The sequence below is a fragment of the Somniosus microcephalus genome, unplaced genomic scaffold (genome assembly GCF_052327205.1).
Source record: "Somniosus microcephalus isolate GS21.2 unplaced genomic scaffold, FLI_Smic_1.0 scaffold38, whole genome shotgun sequence".
Lineage (NCBI taxonomy): Eukaryota > Metazoa > Chordata > Chondrichthyes > Squaliformes > Somniosidae > Somniosus > Somniosus microcephalus.
Window position 1 is genome coordinate 568,503 of NW_028225225.1, and position 17,810 is coordinate 586,312.

Genomic DNA, 17,810 nt, shown 5'->3' on the forward strand with positions numbered 1-17,810 from the left:
ACCGCATGCAGTTCTAGTCGTCCCCATTGCAGGAAAGATGTGACTGCTCGAGACGGGAGATTTACGAGGATGTTGCCAGGACTAGAGAATTTTAGCTGCAAGGAAAGATTGGAGAGGCTGGGGAACAGAGGAGGCTGAGGGGAGACCTGATTGAGGTGTATAAAATTATGAGGGGCCTAGATAGAGTGGATAGGAAGGACCTATTTCCCTTAGCAGACAGATCAATAACCAGGGGGCACAGATTTAAAGTAATTGGTCGGAAGTTTAGAGGGGATTTGAGGAGAAATGTTTTCACCCAGTGGGTGGTGGGGGTCTGGAACTCACTGCCTGAAAGGGTGGTAGAGCCAGAGACCCTCATCACATTTAAAAAGTACTTGGATATGCACTTGAAGTGCCGTAACCTACAAGGCTACGGACCAAGTGCTGGAAAGTGGGATTAGGGTGGATAGCTCTTTGTCGGCCGGCACGGACACGATGGGCCGAATGGCCTCCTCCTGTGCTGTAAATTTCTATAATTCTATGAATTGTAGTTAAAGGGACAGACACCCCACAACCTCCGTTCCCGAGCCACTGACTCCATCCCTCTCCCTAACATTTGTCTGAGTCTGAACATAGAAACATAGAAGATAGGAGCATTCGGCCCCTCGAGCCTGCTCCGCCATTCAATGATATAGAATGTTATACGTTTCGCTGAGATACCCTCTCATTCTTCTAAACTCCAGTGAGTATAAGCTCAATCGACCCAATCTCTCCTCATACGTCATTCCTGCCATCCCAGGTATCAGTCTGGTGAATCTTCGCTGCACTCCCTCCATGGCAAGAACATCCATGGGAACTGTTCCAGAGTCTATCGAATTTTGGAAGATGACCAGCAATTCTGTCCCTCTAGTGCTACTTGTCTCTCCCAGTCCTCTCTTCACCTTGTTTCTCCTCTCGAATGTTTCATCCTGGTGCCCATCCCCCTGTCAAATTAATTTAAACCCTCCCCCACAGCACTAGTTAACCGTCCCATGAGGACATTGGTCCCAGCTCTGTTGAGGTGCAACCTGTCCACCTTGGACAGGTCCCTCCTGCCCCAGAACTGGTCCCTCCTGCCCCAGGAATCTGAAGTCCTGCAATATTTCTCTTTCAGGTACTTATCCAATTCCCTTTTGAAAGCGGTGATTGAATCTGCCTCCACCACCCTTTCAGGCAGTGCATTCCAGATCCTAACCACTCGCTGCGTAAAAAAGTTTTTCCTCATGTCACCTTTGGTTCTTTTGTCAATCACCTTAAATCTGTGTCCTCTGGTTCTCGACCCCTCTGCCAATTGGAAGAGTTTCTCTCTATCTACTCTGTCCAGACCCCTCTTGATTTTGAACACCTCTATCAAATCTCCTCTCAATCTTCTCTGCTCCAAGGAGAACAACCCCAGCTTCTCCAGTCTATCAATGTAACTGAAATCCCTCATCCCTGGAATCATTCTTGTAAATCTTTTCTGCACCCTCTCTAAGGCCTTCACATCCTTCCTAAAGTGCGGTGCCCAGGATTGGACACAATACTCCAGTTGAGGCCGAGCTAGTGTTTTATAAAGTTTCATCATAATTTCAACACTTTTGTACTCTATACCTCGATTCATGAAGCCCAGGTTCCCGTAAGCTTTTTTAACTGCTTTCTCAACCTGCCCTGCCACCTTCAATGATTTGTGCACATATACCCCCAGGTCTCTCTGTTCATGCACCCACTTTAGGATTGTACCCTTTAGTTTAGATTTCCTCTCCTCATTCTTTCTACCAAAATATATCACTTCACATTTTTCTGCATTAAATTTAATCTGTCACGTGTCCGCCCATTCCACCAGCCTGTCTATGTCCACTTGAAGTCTATCACTATCTTCCTCACTGTTCACTATACTTCCAAGTTCTGTGTCATCTGCAAATTTTGAAATTGTGCCTCGTACACCCACATCCAAGTCTTTAATATAGATCAAGAAAAGCAGTGGCCCTAGAACCGACCCCTGGGGAACACCACTGTGTAACTTCCTCCAGTCCGAAAAACAACCGTTCACCACTACTCACTGTTTCCTGTCACTTAGCCAATTCCCTATCCATGCAGCCACTGCCCCTTTTATTCCATGGGATTCAACTTTACTGGTAAGCCTATTATTTGGCACTTTGTCGAACGCCTTTTGGAAATCCATGCACACCACGTCAACCGCATTGCCCTCATCAACCCTCTCTGTTACCTCATCAAAAAACTCCATCAAGTTGGTTAAACACGATTTGCCTTTAACAAATTCATGCTGGCTTTCCTTAATTAATCCACACTGTTAATTTTGTCCCTGATTTTTGTTTCTAAAAGTTTCCCCACTCCCGAGGTCAAACTGACTGGCCCGTGGTTGCTGGGTTTGTCCTTGCACCCTTTTTTGAACAAGGATGAAACATTTGCAATTCTCCAGTCCTCTGGCACCACCCCAGTTTCTAATGAGGATTTGGAAGGTTATGGCCAGTACCTCCGCAATTTCTTCCTTCACTTCCCTCAGCGTACTAGGATGCTTCCCATCCGGTCCTGGTGACTTATCTACTTTAAGTACAGCCAGCCTTTCTAGTACCTTGTCTTTATCAATTTTATCCCATCCAGTGTCTCCTCCACCTCCTCCTTCACTATGTCTATGGCAGCATCTTCTTCCTTGGTGAAGACAGATGCAAAGTACTGATTTAGTACCTCAGCCTTACCCTCTGCCTCCGTGCGTAGGTCTCCTTTTTGGTCCCTAATCGGCCCCACCCCTCCTCTTACTACCCGTTTACTATTTATATGCCTATAGAAGACTTTTGGATTATCTTTTATGTTATCTGCCATTCTATTCTCATACCCTCTCTTTGCCCCTCGTATTTTCTTTTTCACTTCTCCTCTGAACTTTCTATATTTAGCCTGATTCTCAGATGTATTCTCGACCTGACATCTGTCATACACGCTCTTTTTCTGCTTCATCTTGCTCTCTATCTCTTTCGTCATCCAGGGAGCTCTGACTTTAGTTGCCCTACATTTCCCCTTAGTGGGAATGTACCTCGACTGTACCTGAATTATTTCCTCTTTAAAGGCAGCCCATTGTTCCTCTACAGTTTTTCCTGCCAATCTTTGATTCCAATTTACCCGGGCCAGATCCATTCTCATCCCACTGAAATTGGCCTTGCCCCACAGTGCAGTGGATGCGCTCTGGACTGCACTCCCCCCGAGGTGTCGTCACCCTCACCGGGATTCAGCACTGAAAACTCCCGGGGGATTCCTGCACTGCCTTGCCGCCTCAAACCCTGCTGGGTGGCCACCCAGTTACAATTCCCACGAAGCCTCTGTGGCTGCGGGGTGACCACCTCCTGGAACGTGCGCTCCAGGAAACTCTCAGCCTCCCGTCTGCCCGGCAGTGACTCCAGCCGCTCCCCAAGCTCAGAGACCCTAAGCTCGAGTTCCAGCCATGGGAGGCGCTTCCTGCACACGCGGTTCACCAGGACACGTGAAGCATCCTGGAGTTCCCGCATGGCACAGGAATTGCAGCCATCGGTCCCATCGTTTGGCTTAAAATCTATCTACTTAAGCTATAGACATATCTGATGTGAGGTTAGTGTCCCCTTACCCCTGTTTATTATTCAATCAGTGATTGCCCCTTTGCCAGGCCCGCTGCCTGCGGCCCCTCTCCCAGATTCCAGCCCCAGCTCTGTGCTGCCTGCGGCCCCTCTCCCAGATTCCAGCTCCAGCTCTGTGCTGCCTGCTGCCCCTCTCCCAGATTCCAGCCCCAGCTCTGTGCTGCCTGCTGCCCCTCTCCCAGATTCCAGCTCCAGCTCTGTGCTGCCTGCGGCCCCTCTCCCAGATTCCAGCCCCAGCTCTGTGCTGACTGAGCTGCTCTCACCTGGGGACAGCAACTGGAGCCTGAAAATCAGCTTCACTGCCCCTGAGCTGGGAAAGAGCGACATGAGACAACATTCTCCCTCTTACTACTTTCTACACTCCTTTTACAGGGTTTTAGAAATGGAGCATTTACAGACAGGAAGCTCAGAACAAACACGACGTGAAGATTTGACAGAGTCACTCGATTCATCAGGACCTGAATATCATCGGCCTTTTCACATGGAAGGAGAGAGCAGCGATCGCAGCGCAGACAAACCGCACACGTGTTCCGTGTGTGGACTCGCCTTCAGCCGATTGCCTGCCTTGGCGAGACACGTGCACCGTCACACCGGGGAGAAACCGGGTAAAGGTGGGGACAGCGGGAAGAGATTCAGTTCCCCATCTGCGTCAGATGTTCATCGGCGCAGGCACACCGGGGACAGTCCGTTCACCTGCTCCGTGTGTGGGAAGGGATTTGTTCATCCATCCCACCTGCTGAGACACCAGCAAGCTCACTCTGATGAGAGAGCGTTTAAATGTTCTGACTGCGGGAAGAGTTTTAAAAGCTCTGGGGTTCTGAAGGAACACCAGCAAGTTCACACTGGGGAGAGGCCATTTCCCTGCTCTGTGTGTGGGAAGGGATTCTCTGTTTCATCCAAATTGCTGAGACACCAGCTTGTTCACACTGATTTGAGAGCCTTTAAATGTTCTGTGTGTCAAAAGAGCTTTAAAAGCTCCACAGACCTGGAGCGACACCATCTACTTCACACTGATGAGAGGCCGTTTAAATGTTCTGACTGTGGGAAGAGCTTTCAATGCTCCGTGGATCTGACCACACACCAGCGAGTTCACACCGAGGAGAGGCCATTTCCCTGCTCTGTGTGTGGGAAGGGATTCTCTGTTTCATCCAAATTGCTGAGACACCAGCTTGTTCACACTGATGAGAGACCGTTTACATGTTCTGACTGTGGGAAGAGTTTTAAAATCTCCGGGGCTCTGACCAAACACCAGCGAGTTCACACTGGGGAGAGGCAGTTCACCTGCTCTGTGTGTGGGAAGGGATTCACTCTCTCCTCCACCCTGCTGAGACACCAGCTGGTTCACACTGACGAGAGGCCATTCACCTGCTCCGAGTGCGGGAAAGGATTCACTCGTCTCACCTCTCTGCGGGAACACCAGCTGGTTCACACTAACGAGAGGCCGTTTAAATGTTCCGACTGCGACAAGAGTTTCAAATGCTCCAAGGGCCTGAAGCAGCATCGACGCATCCACACCGGGGAGAGGCCGTTCAGCTGCTCTCACTGCGGGAAGCGGTTTACGCACTCATCCAATCTTAGGAATCACCAGTTCACCCACACCGGGAAGAGGCCGTTCCCCTGCTCCGTGTGTGAAAAGGGATTCACCAGTTCATCTGACCTGCTGAGACACCAGCGATTTCACACCTGAGTGCACTGGTCCCATTCTGCTGTTAATCACATGAAGGACTGTTCTGTGTTAATAATGGCAATTATGGGGTTGGGGGGGGCGGGGGCGGTTTGAAGATGCTGATAACCCCAGTAACTAGGCTGGAGTTTAAGAGGGGTCAGCCTCGTCTCAGTGGGTGACACTCTCACCTCTAGAGTCAGAAGGTCGTGGGTTTGAGTCCCACTCTGGAAACTTGAGCACTTAATCTAGGCTCACATTCCAGGGCAGTATTGAGGGAGAGCTGCTCTGTCAGAGGTGCCATCTTTCAGATGCGACGTTGAACTGAGGCCCCGTCTGAAGGGATAATTACTGTCCTAGCCCTTTTGGGCTGTCCCAGATCAGGCGTATTCCCCAGACGTTCACTCTCAATTTAACTTGGAGATAGCCGAATTACATAAGATGCTTAAATGGGTCTAAAGGTTCAGACTATCTCTCCCTAAAGGAATGGAATGACTAAAGATGTTACCATCCTCCGGATAGTACTTTTAATATGTTGAACTAGACTGTAGCCTGATCCTGCTCCTATTTCGTGTGTCTAATTCTGTTAGATTCAGGAGATGGTTCTGTGATAGTGGATTGGCGGTTAGGATCAGATCAGCCATGATCTTATTGAATGGCGGAGCAGGCTCGAGGGGCCGATTGGCCTACTCCTGCTCCTATTTCTTATGTTCTTATGTAACCTTCTGGATATTATGAGGGTCTGGAATACCCCCCAGAATTCTGCAACTCCTTACAAAATTGTGTACAGATTTTGTGGGTTCACGAGTCTATACAGAATTACTCTTTGAGACTATTCTAAAAGTATATAGTTTTATTTAAGAGCTGACATTCAGTTAACATCTGTTGAATCAGTCGCAACATTAACAAATCAAAATACAATTAGCTTACATTCCTTATTTCTCAGAGATCCTTATTTTCAAATCTTTACTTTGTTACATTTCTTATTTCTTACTTATTTCTAAATCCAGAACATCCACCAAAATCAATCTGACTTCCCGAGACTCAGTTAAAGACTTACAGAGATGCCTCTGGAAAGTTGAGAAATGCTTTGCCCGTTCAACGTGTTCTGACTTTCTGTTAAAAAGGTCTTATTTTTATACCCTTTTGGCAGTGGTTTCTTCTTTGATGTTCTCTGCTGATGTCAGCTAATTGTCTTTATTGATACCGCTTTCGAATGCTTTCTATTTTACTGTCAATTCAACTATTGCATGCATAATTATTTCTCTACCTTTAAATGTTCCAAAAACCATCGTAAAATCAATGACAGCAATGGTTTCCATTTGATGTCATTCTTACCGAAGATTCTTCATTCAATTCTTAATATTGGCTTTACTGGTTCTTAGCAGACATTTCGACTCCCCTTATTCTCCAAGTTCAATACAAACACAATGCAATTGCTTGGTAACATAGAAAACATAGAAACATAGAAGATAGGAGCAGGAGTCGGCCATTCGGCCCTTCGAGCCTGCTCCGCCATTCAATGAGATCATGGCCGATCATTCAAATTCAGTACCCTGTTCCTGCCCTCTCCCCATATCCCTTGATCCCTTTAGCCTTAAGAAATATATCCAACTCTTTCTTGAATATATTTAATGAACTGGCCTCCACCGCCCTCTGTGGCAGAGAATTCCACAGGTTCACCACTCTCTGGGTGAAGAAATTCCTCCTCATTTCAGTCCTAAATGGCTTACCCCCTTATCCTTAGACTATGACCCCTGGTTCTGGAATCCCCAGCCATCAGAAACATCCTTCCTGCATCTAGTCTGTCCAGGCCCTACTCTGTGTGGGGGAAGGGATTCTTGCAGTCCAACAACCTGCTGGCACACCAGCTTGTTCACACTGATGAGAGGCCGTTTATATGTTCTGACTGTGGGAAGAGCTTTAAAAGCTCCAATGACCTGCTGAGTCACCAGCGAGTTCACACTGTTCTTTAGCGCAGGGCCATGTAGACAGCTGGGGTGACATGAACGTGGAATGGATGAATGTTTTATAAATTCTTGTACTGCTGTTTAATCTTTCAATCTGTTGTGCTGATGATTCCCTTGATTTGACTGTTAATGTTATTTTTGTTTTTCTCCTTATCACAGGCAATTGCCTATTAAAAGTCAACCATCACAACCAATAAAACCTGTAACATAACAAAAAAAAGTTCAAAGGAAACTTAAATGAAATTAAAATTCTATTTTTGGTGGTGATGATGCACGCCAGTCCCTCCGGTACCCACCGGTCACGGAAGGCCTCGAGCGCGCCGGTGGACTGTTCATGTTATTACATCGAATGTACAGCACAGAAACAGGCCATTCGGCCCAACTGGTCCAAGCCGGGGTTTATGCTCCACGCGAGCCTCCTCCGACATATCCTCCTATGTTTATCTGGCTTAAATACATCGATACCATTGGCCTCAACTACTCCCTGTGGTAGCGAGTTCCCCATTCTCATCACTCTCTGGGTAAAGAAGTTTCTCCTGAATTCCCTCCTGGATTTATTAATGACTATTATATTGATGGCCCCATAACTATGCTGAGATTCTGTTAATCTGACCAGTATGTTGTTGTACTTTGTCTTTTTCTGATGAATGAAACATTACTGAGCCCCTGTACCCGTGTTATGGGATGAAGTGCCAGACAAGTGAAGGCACAACGTCTGGGTGTGAATCTGATAATAACCTCACGGACCATATAGGTGTGATAGCCAGATGGGCTTGATGTTATAGTCTGGTCACAGATGGACTAAATTCCCTGAATTAGCAAGAGTTCAGGAGGCGGTCAACAGACGGGTCCAAACATAAGAACATAAGAAGTAGGAGCAGGAGTAGGCCATACGGCCCCTTGGGCCTGCTCCGCCATTCAATAGGATCATGGCTGATCTGAACCTAGACTCACGTCCACTTCCCTGCCTGCTCCCCGTAACCCCTAATTCCCTTATCAGTTAGGAAACTGTCTATCTCTGTTTTAAATTTATTTAATGTCGCAGCTTCCACAGCTCTCTGAGGTAGCAAATTCCATAGATTTACTACCCTCCGAGTGAAGAAGTTTCTCCTCATCTCAGTTTTGAAAGGGCAGCCCCTTATTCTTAGATTATGCCCCCTAGTTCGAGTCTCACCCCTCAGTGGAAACATCCTCACCGCATCCACCCGATCAAGCCCCCTCACAATCTTATATGTTTCGATAAGATCGCCTCTCATTCTTCTGAATTCCAATGAGTAGAGGCCCAACCTACTCAACCTTTCCTCATAAGTTAACCCCCTCATCTCCGGAATCAACCAAGTGACCCTTCTCTGAACTACTTCGAGAGCAAGTATATGTTTTCTTAAATATGGAAACCAAAACTGCATGCAGTATTCCAGGTGTGGCCTCACCAATACCCTGTATAACTGCAGCAAGACTTCCCTGCTTTTATACTCCATCCCCCTTGCAATAAAAGCCAAGATTCCATTGGCCTTCCTGATCACCTGCTGTACCTGCATACTAACCTTCTGTGTTTCATACACCAGGACCCCCAGATCCCTTTGTACTGTAGCACTTTGCAGTTTTTTTTCCATTTAGATAATAACTTGCTCTTCGATTTTTTCTGCCAAAGTGCATAACCTCACACTTTCCAACATTACACAGAAACACAGAATCACACAGAAACCCCACAGTGCAGATAGAGGCCATTTCAGCCCATCGAGCCTGCACCGACGCATATCCCACCCGATCCCCGTAACCCCTACACCAACACATATCCCACCCTATTCCCGTAACCCCACATATTTAATCCCCCTAACACTAAGGGTCAATTTATCATAGCCAATCAACCTAACCTGCACATATTTGGACTGTGGGAGGAAACCGGAACACCCGGAGAAAACCCACGCAAACACGGGGAGAACGTGCAAACTCCACACAGACAGTCGCCCGAGGCCGGATTTGAACCCGGGTCCCTGGCGCTGTGAGGCAACAGTGCTAACCACTATGCCACCATGCTGCCCTTATACTCCATCTGCCAAATTTCTGCCCACTCACTTAGCCTGTCTATGTCCTTTTGCAGGTTATTTATGTCCTCCTCACTCACTGCTTTCCCTCCCATCTTTGTATTGTCGGCAAATTTGGATACGTTGCAGTTGGTCCCCTCCTCCAAATCGTTAATATAGATTGTAAAGAGTTGGGGTCCCAGCACTGGCCCCTGCGGAACACCACCAGTTACTGATTGCCAACCCGAGAATGAACCATTTATCCCAACTCTCTGTTTTCTGTTAGATAGCCAATCTTCCACCCATGCCAGTATATTACCCCCAATCCCGTGATTTTTTTTCTTGTGCAGTAATCTTTTGTGTGGCACCTTGTCAAATGCCTTTTTGAAGTCCAAATACACCACATCCACTGGTTCCCCTTTATCCACCCTGTTTGTTACGTCCTCAAAGAATACGAGCAAATTTGTCAAACATGATTTCCCCTTCATAAAACCATGCTGACTGTCCGATTAAATTATGCTTATCCAAATATCCTGTTACTGCTTCCTTAATAATGGACTCCAACATTTTACCAACCACAGATGTTAGGCTAACTGGTCTATAGTTTCCAGCCTTTTGTCTACCTCCCTTTTTAAATAAGGGCGTTACATTAGCAGTTTTCCAATCTGCTGGGACCTTTCCTGAATCCAGGGAGTTTTGGAAAATTACCACCAATGCATCCGCAATCCCTACCACTACTTCTCTCAAGACCCTAGGATGTAAGCCATCAGGTCCAGGGGACTTATCTGCCTTAAGTCCCATTATCTTACCGAGTACCACCTCCTTATTGATTTTATTCGTGTTTAGCTCTCCCCCCCACCCCCCCATAGCCCCCTGTTTGTTCAGTGTTGGGATATTTTTAGTGTCCTCCACTGTAAAGACTGATACAAAATATTTGTTCAGCGTATTTGCCATCTCCATGTTCCCCACTACTAATTTCCCAGTCTCTTCCTCTAAGGGACCAACATTCACTTTAGCCACCCTTTTTCTTTTTATATAACTGTATAAACTCTTACTATCTGTTTATATATTTTTTGCTAGTTTACTTTCATAATCTATCTTCCCTTAATTAATCTTTTAGTTATTCTTTGCTGCCTTTTAAATGCTTCCCAATCTTCTATCCTCCCACTAGATTTGGCTACTTTATATGCCCTTGTTTTCAGTCGGATACTATCCTTTATTACTTTACTTAGCCACGGATGGCTGTCTTTTCTTTTATGCCCCTTTTTCCTCAGTGGAATATATTTTTCTTGAAAGTTGTGAAATATCTCCTTGAATGTACACCACTGGTCATGTACTGTCTTACACCATAATCTATTTTCCCAGTCCACTTTAGTCAACTCTGCTCTCATACCTTCATAGTCTCCTTTAATTAAGCTCAGTACGCTGGTTTGAGATCCAACTCTCTCACCCTCCAACTGAATTTGGAATTCAACCATGTTATGGTCACTCATTCCAAGGGGATCCTTTACTAGGACATTTTTTATTAATCCTGTCTCATTACCCAGGACCAAATCTAAGATTGCCTGCCCCCTGGTTGGTTCAGTAACATACTGCTCAAGGAACCCGTCCCTAATGCACTCTATGAACTCTTCTTCAAGGCTGCCCTGCCCAATTTGATTTGTCCAGTCAATATGAAAGTTAAAATCTCCCATGATTATAGCTGTTCCCTTATTACAAGCCCCAACTATTTCCTGATTTATACTCCGACCAATAGAGTTGCAGCTGTTAGGAGGCCTATAGACTACGCCCACTAGTGACTTTTTCCCCTTATTATTCCTTATTTCCACCCAAACCGTTTCACTATCCTGATCCTTTGACCCAATATCATTTCTCACTATTGCAGTGATTCCATCCTTTATTAACACAGCCACCCCACCTCCTTTTCCTTCCTGTCTGTCCTTCCTAATAATCAAATACCCCTGGATGTTTAGTTCCCAGTCATGGTCACCCTGCAGCCATGTCTCCAGAATGGCCACCAGATCATACCCATGTGTCGTTATTTGTACCGTCAACTCGTCTATTTTGTTACGAATGCTGCGTGCATTCAGATAAAGAATTTTTAAATATGTTTTGTGACAATTTATTCCTGCTTTTACCCCCTTTACTACTTTACTTTTATCTTTATATATTCTGTCCCTTCCTGACACACTCTGGTTTTTAATTCCCCCACTGCTACCTTGCTCTATTGCCTTCTCCGCTAACATTTTAATTTTTCGCTCTCTTGAAACCTCCCCCCCACTAATTAGTTTAAAGCCCTCTCTACAGCACTAGTTATTCGATTCACCAGGATTCTAGTCACAGCACTGGCCAAGTGAAGTCCATCCCAACGGAAAAGCTCTCTCCTGTCCCAGCACTGGTGCCAGTGTCCCAAGAAGCAAAACCCATTTCTCCCACACCAGTCTCTGAGCCACGCATTTAACTCTCTGATTTTATTTACCCTAGCCAAATTTGCTCATGAGGGCAGGTACAGCACAGGTTAGATACAGAGTAAAGCTCCCTCTACATTGTCCCATCAAACACTCCGAGGGCAGGTACAGCATAGGTTAGATACAGAGTAAAGGTTCCTGTACACTGTCCCATCAAACACTCCCAGTGCAGGTATAGCACAGGTTAGATACAGAGTAAATCTCCCTCTACACTGTCCCATCAAGCACTCCCAGGGCAGATACAGCACGGGTTAGATACAGAGTAAAGCTCCCTCTACGCTGTCCCATCAAACACTCCCAGGGCAGGTACAGCACGGGTTAGATACAGAGTAAAGCTCCCTCTGCACTGTCCCATCAAACACTCCCAGGGCAGGTACAGCACGGGTTAGATACAGAGTAAAGCTTCCTGTACACTGTCCCATCAAACACTTCCAGGGCAGGTATAGCATAAGTTAGATACAGAGTAAATCTCCCTCTACGCTGTCCCATCAAACACTCCCAGGGCAGGTACAGCACGGGTTAGATACAGAGTAAAGCTCCCTCTACACTGTCCCATCAAACACTCCCAGGGCAGGTACAGCACAGGTTAGATACAGAGTAAAGCTCCCTCTACACTGTCCCATCAAACACTCCCAGGGCAGGTACAGCACGGGTTAGATACAGAGTAAAGCTCCCTCTACACTGTCCTGTCAAACACTCCCAGGGCAGGTACAGCACGGGTTAGATACAGAGTGAAGCTCCTTCTACACTGTCCCGTCAAACACTCCCAGGGCAGGTACAGCATGGGTTAGATACAGATTAAAGCTCCTTCTACATTGTCCCATCAAACACTCCCAGGGCAGGTACAGCACGGGTTAGATACAGAGTGAAGCTCACTCTGCACTGTCCCATCAAACACTCCCAGGGCAGGTACAGCACGGGTTAGATACAGAGCGTCAGCCGTGGCTCAGGCGGCAGCACTCTCTCCTCTGAGTCAGAAGGTTGTGGGTTGAAGTCCCACTCCAGAGACTCGAGTCTAAAACTCTGTGCTGCCCCTCCAGTGCAGTGCGGAGGTAGTAAAGCCCAGTGCAGAGTAAAGTTCCCTCTGCACTGCTCCACTAACAGGCCTGAGCCCCAAACTCAGAAGAGCGCCCTCTGCTGCATTCCACTTGTCTCAGCATCTGGTCCACCATTCCCAGAGGGCTGGTCAGTCAGTCGCCTTCCTTTCCCTGGATCAGGAGAAGGCATTCGACAGGGTGGATCACGAGTATCTCTTCCGGACTCTGCGTGCATTTGGGTTCGGGACGCATTTTGCCGCCCGGATCCAACTTCTGTACGCCACCGCGGAGTGTCTGATTAAAGTTAACGGGTCTTTGACGGCGCCCCTTCGCTTCGGGAGGAGGGTGCGTCAGGGATGCCCCATGTCCAGTCAGTTATATGCCGTCTGCGTGGAGCCTTTCCTGCACCTCTTGCGGAAGAGTTTGACGGGACTGGCTCTGCAAGGACTGGGCTTGGAGGTCGTCCTCTCGGCTTACGCCGATGATGTGCTCCTCATGTTCACGGATCCCATCGACTTGCGGAGGATGTGAGAATGCCAGCAGATTTACTCGGATGCATCCTCCGCCAGGATCAACTGGGAGAAATGCTCCGGGCTCCAGGTGGGTCAGTGGTGGGTGGACTCCTTGCCGGAGGAGTTCAGGCCCTTCGCCTGGAGCACAACACACCTCCTCTACTTGGGAGTCTACCTCAGCCCCACTGAGGGTGCCTGGCCGGCGACCTGGCAAGAGCTGGAGGCCAAAGTCACAGCTCACCTGGGACGCTGGACAGGACTGCTCCGAGTGTTGTCCTACAGGGGTCGAGCGCTGGTCATAAACCAGCTGGTGGCTGTCATGTTGTGGTACCAGTTGGTCACCCGGTGCGGAGGGGAGTGGGCAGGTTGATGGACCTCCTCGTGGGACTGCTCCTGGGCCTGGTGAAAATAGTCATTTAGAGGTTTAGGCAGCAGGTGGTCGAGGGGGTCGTTCGGCCCGATTGCCTGCCTCTCTTCTGCGGCTATGTTCGCGCCTGGGTGGCCCTGGAGATGGAGCACGTGGTGTCTGCCAGCACACAAAGAGGCCTTCCGCGACGGGTGGGCACCACAGGGACTGGAGTGCATCATCACCCCGGCCAACAATATCTTGATTTGATATTATATTAGAGTCTTTATTTGACTTGTTAGTTTTGTTTGATGTTTTCTTAAGTTACAGTTGATTTGTTAATCAGCCAGTCAAAAGAGGAACAACTGCCTCGAGCCGTCTCAGCAAGGAGAGGGGAGGAGAGGATTGGTCGCTCTCTGTGACCAGGAGGAAGCGGAGGAGCCAGAGAGACAGAGGGCAGAGTGGAGACCACCACTACTGTTGCTGCTACTGAGGTGCCAAGAGAGAGAGAAGAGGAGAGGAGAGAGAAAGACCAGAGGGAAGCCAATTCCATCACTGCCTCTCCAAATGGCCTCCATTGCAGGAGAGTGAGAGGGGAGACAAAGAGAAATCAACAACATGTGTTTGGAAGGAGGGAGAGCCATTTGAAAAATCGACAGTCCTTCTCCTTTGGCCGGGATGACGTTGCCCCGCGTCACTTTGCCGAGTTCTTCAAGGAGCAGTCACACGAGGAACAGGAGCACGCTGAGAAACTGAGGAAGTTCCAGAATCGGCACAGAGGCCGAATCATCTTGGTGGCCATCAAGAAACCAGAGCAGGATGAGTGGAGCAATGCTCTGGAGGCGATGCCGAGAGCTCTGCAGATGGAGAAGAATGTCGACCAGAGTCTGCTGGATCTGCACAAACTCTCCACTGGGAGCGCCGACCCTCACTTGTGTGACTTCCTGGAGACCCACTATTTGGATGAACAGGCGAAGATGATCAAGAAGCTTGGAGATCACATCACCAACTTGAAGAGACTGGGAACCCCCTGAGAATGGCCTGGGAGAGGACCTGTTTGACAAACTCACTCTGGGAGAGAGTGATTGAAGTGACTACTTGGATCAAGCTTATTGTGTTTAGTACTCATGTTTATATAATTGTGTGTGAGACCCCTGCCTTGTAGGGAATGATGGCTTGTGACTTTGTACAAAGAGCTGAGACCTGGGCTCTGTAATGTCATTAACTGTAAATAAATTGTTCAATATTAATTTTAAAAAATGCCTGAGCCCCAAACTCAGAATAGCGCCCTCTACTGCATTACACTTGTCTCAGCATCTGGTCCGGACCTGGTCGCTCCCCCTGCGTTTGTGGCCAAGATGCAGAAGAAGCTCATCGACTTCCTCTGGGACAAAAGGAAGCACTGGGTCTCTGCCGCGGTTCTGAGTCTCCCGCTTAGGGAGGGCGGTCAGGCGCTGGTGTGCCTTCGCACCCGGGCGGCGACTTTCCATCTTCAGAGGCTGCAGAGGTACCTGTACGTGGAGAATCCTCCGAGATGGTGTGCGCTGGTGACGTATTTCTTCCGCCAGCTGCATGGCCTCAATTATGACACGCAGCTCCTGTTTGTGGAATTGGGCCGTACGCGTGCCTACCTGCGGGAGCTGCCTGTCTTTTACCAGGAACTGCTATGGGTCTGGAACAGCATCGCCTCCAGGCGGAGTTGGCCCCAGTCAGGAGTGGCGGCTCTCCTTCGGGAGCCGCTGTTCAGGAATCCACACCTCCAAGATCACGGGTTCGGGTGGCTGGCAGAGGGCAGGGCTGTGCCTGGCAAGGTAACCAGAGTCGGGGACCTGCTCGATGGCGGAGGAGTGGGCTGGATGGCGCCGGAGGAGCTGGCACAGCGTCTGTCCTGGGCCAACACCCAGCTCGCGTTCAAAGCCATCGAGACGCTGAAAGTGGCACTGGGCCCCAACTCCACTAGGTGTATCGAGGAGGCTCAAGCACATGGGGTGATCCCGTCCGAACTGACCCCCGTTCAGACGGAATTCCTCATCAGCGCACGGCCCCAAAACCCCTCTCGGGAACCGGCGCCTCTCAACTTGAGCCATCTCAGGGAAATGCCCTCCGTGATGTTTAGTTCTGCGCGGAGGGGATTCCTGTACGGGCTGCTCCTGCACACTCTCCACTTTGTCATCTTCGCCTGCTGTCCGGACACGCCTTGGCATGCCATCTTGCTGTCCAGCAGAGGCAGAGGTCCCCAATGGAGGGCTCTCTGTGCGGGAGTCCTCCCTTTATCTATTGGGGACTTGGCCTGGAGGGTGTTGCATGGAGCAGTCCCATGCAATAAGTTTTGGATAAGTTCACGGACTCCCAGGCTGCTTGCTATTTCTGCGGCCTGGAGGAGTCCGTGTTCCATATTTATGTGGAATGTGAGAGGTTGCAGCCCCTCTTTCACTATTTGAAGGGGCTGCTCCTCGATTTTTGGCTGCACTTCAGTCCCACGCGCCTGATCTTTGGTCACCCGGTGCGGAGGGGAGCGGGCAGGGCGGAGGACCTCCTCATAGGACTGCTCCTGGGCCTGGTGAAAGTGGCCATAAACAGGTCCAGGCAGCGGGCGGTCGAGGGGGTCCTTCGGCCCGATTGCCTGCCTCTCTTCCGCGGCCATGTTCACGCCCGGGTGGCCCTGGAGATGGAGCATGCGGTGTCTGCCGGCACACTTGAGACCTTCCAAGACCGGTGGGTGCTGCGGGGACTGGAGTGCATTGTCACCCTGGCTGGGGTGAATTTAATTTAATTTGATAAGTTTCAAAAATTAATTTAAGTTTTTAAGTTTCATTACAGTCCACTTGTTCGGCCGGGAGAGCGAGAGGCTCCGCTCGGCGATGCAGAGAGCCCTGCAGATGGAGAAGAATGTCAACCAGAGTCTGCTGGATCTGCACAAACCCTCCACTGGGAGCGCCGACCCTCATCTGTGTGAATTCCTGGAGACCCATTATCCGGATGAACAAGTGAAGATGACCAAGAAGCTTGTAGAGACTGGGACCCCTGCCTTGTAGGCATGAGGGCTTGTGACTTTGTACAAAGAGCTGAGACCTGAGCTCTGTAAATGTCATTCACTGTCAATAAAATGTTCAATTTTACATTAAAAAACATTTTTTAAAGATTATTTAAAGACAAATTTCCTACAGTTTCACGGACAGCCTTTGTCACTGCAATAATTTCTTAAATGTTTAATCATTAAATCAAAAGCATCAAAAAGGAAGAGAGTAGCAAAAGTAAAGAAAGACTTGCATTTCTATAGCGCCATTCACGACCACTGGATGTCTCAAAGCACTTTACTTTTTGAAGTGTAGTCACTGTTGTAATGTGGGAAGTGCAGCAGCCAATTTTCACTCAGCAAGCTCCCACAAACAGCAATGTGATAATGACCAGATAATCTGTTTTTGTTATGTTGGTTGAGGGATAAATATTGGCCAGGACAACGGGGAGAACTCCCCTGCTCTTCTTCAAAATACTGCCATGGGATCTTTTACATCCACCCGAGAGAGCAGACGGGGCCTCGGTTTAACGTCTCATCCGAAAGATGGCCCCTCCGACAGTGCCGCACTCCCTCAGCACTGCACTGGAGTGTCAGCCTAGCTTTATGTGCTCGAGTCCCTGGAGTGGGACTTGAACCCCCAACCTTCTGACTCAGAGGCGAGTGATGCGCTATCAATTACTCATAAAAGACAGAGAGTTAGGAGAGTAACTAAAAGGCTTTTATTAACAAAGAACAGAGCATGCCTCTTGCGGTTGACTGGTTTCCAAGAAGGCAGGGGGCTGCAGAGCAGTCACCTTTATACCTGGGCCTGTGGGTGGAGCCAGGGGCGGAGCCAGCAGGGGCATGCTGAGGCATGCATAGATACAACAGTGTGCAACAACAACAACGGTGAACAACAATAACAGTGGTTTACCACATTCACCCCTTGTTTAAAATTGAGTCCGGCGGGGTGAAGTGTACTAAAGGTTCGTGTAAGTAAGTCTATCAGGTGGCCTTGTATGCCATCCTGATCATCGTGGTGGCGGCGGTGATGGTGCAACATCCAACATTGAATCTGGCGTCTCATTGAGTGGTTGGGTGGTCAATGATGGGTCCTGGGGCTGCGGCATGCCGTCTACCGGGGTTGGGTTGTGGGTAGTGGTGGATGGCAA

General features: G+C 48.6%; 1 pseudogene; it reads left to right on the top strand.

The window, feature by feature from the left end:
• The first annotated feature begins 14,062 nt into the window (after nt 1-14,062).
• LOC147083846 (ferritin heavy chain B pseudogene) lies at nt 14,063-14,890 on the top strand (annotated as a pseudogene).
• Nucleotides 14,891-17,810: the final 2,920 nt, after the last annotated feature.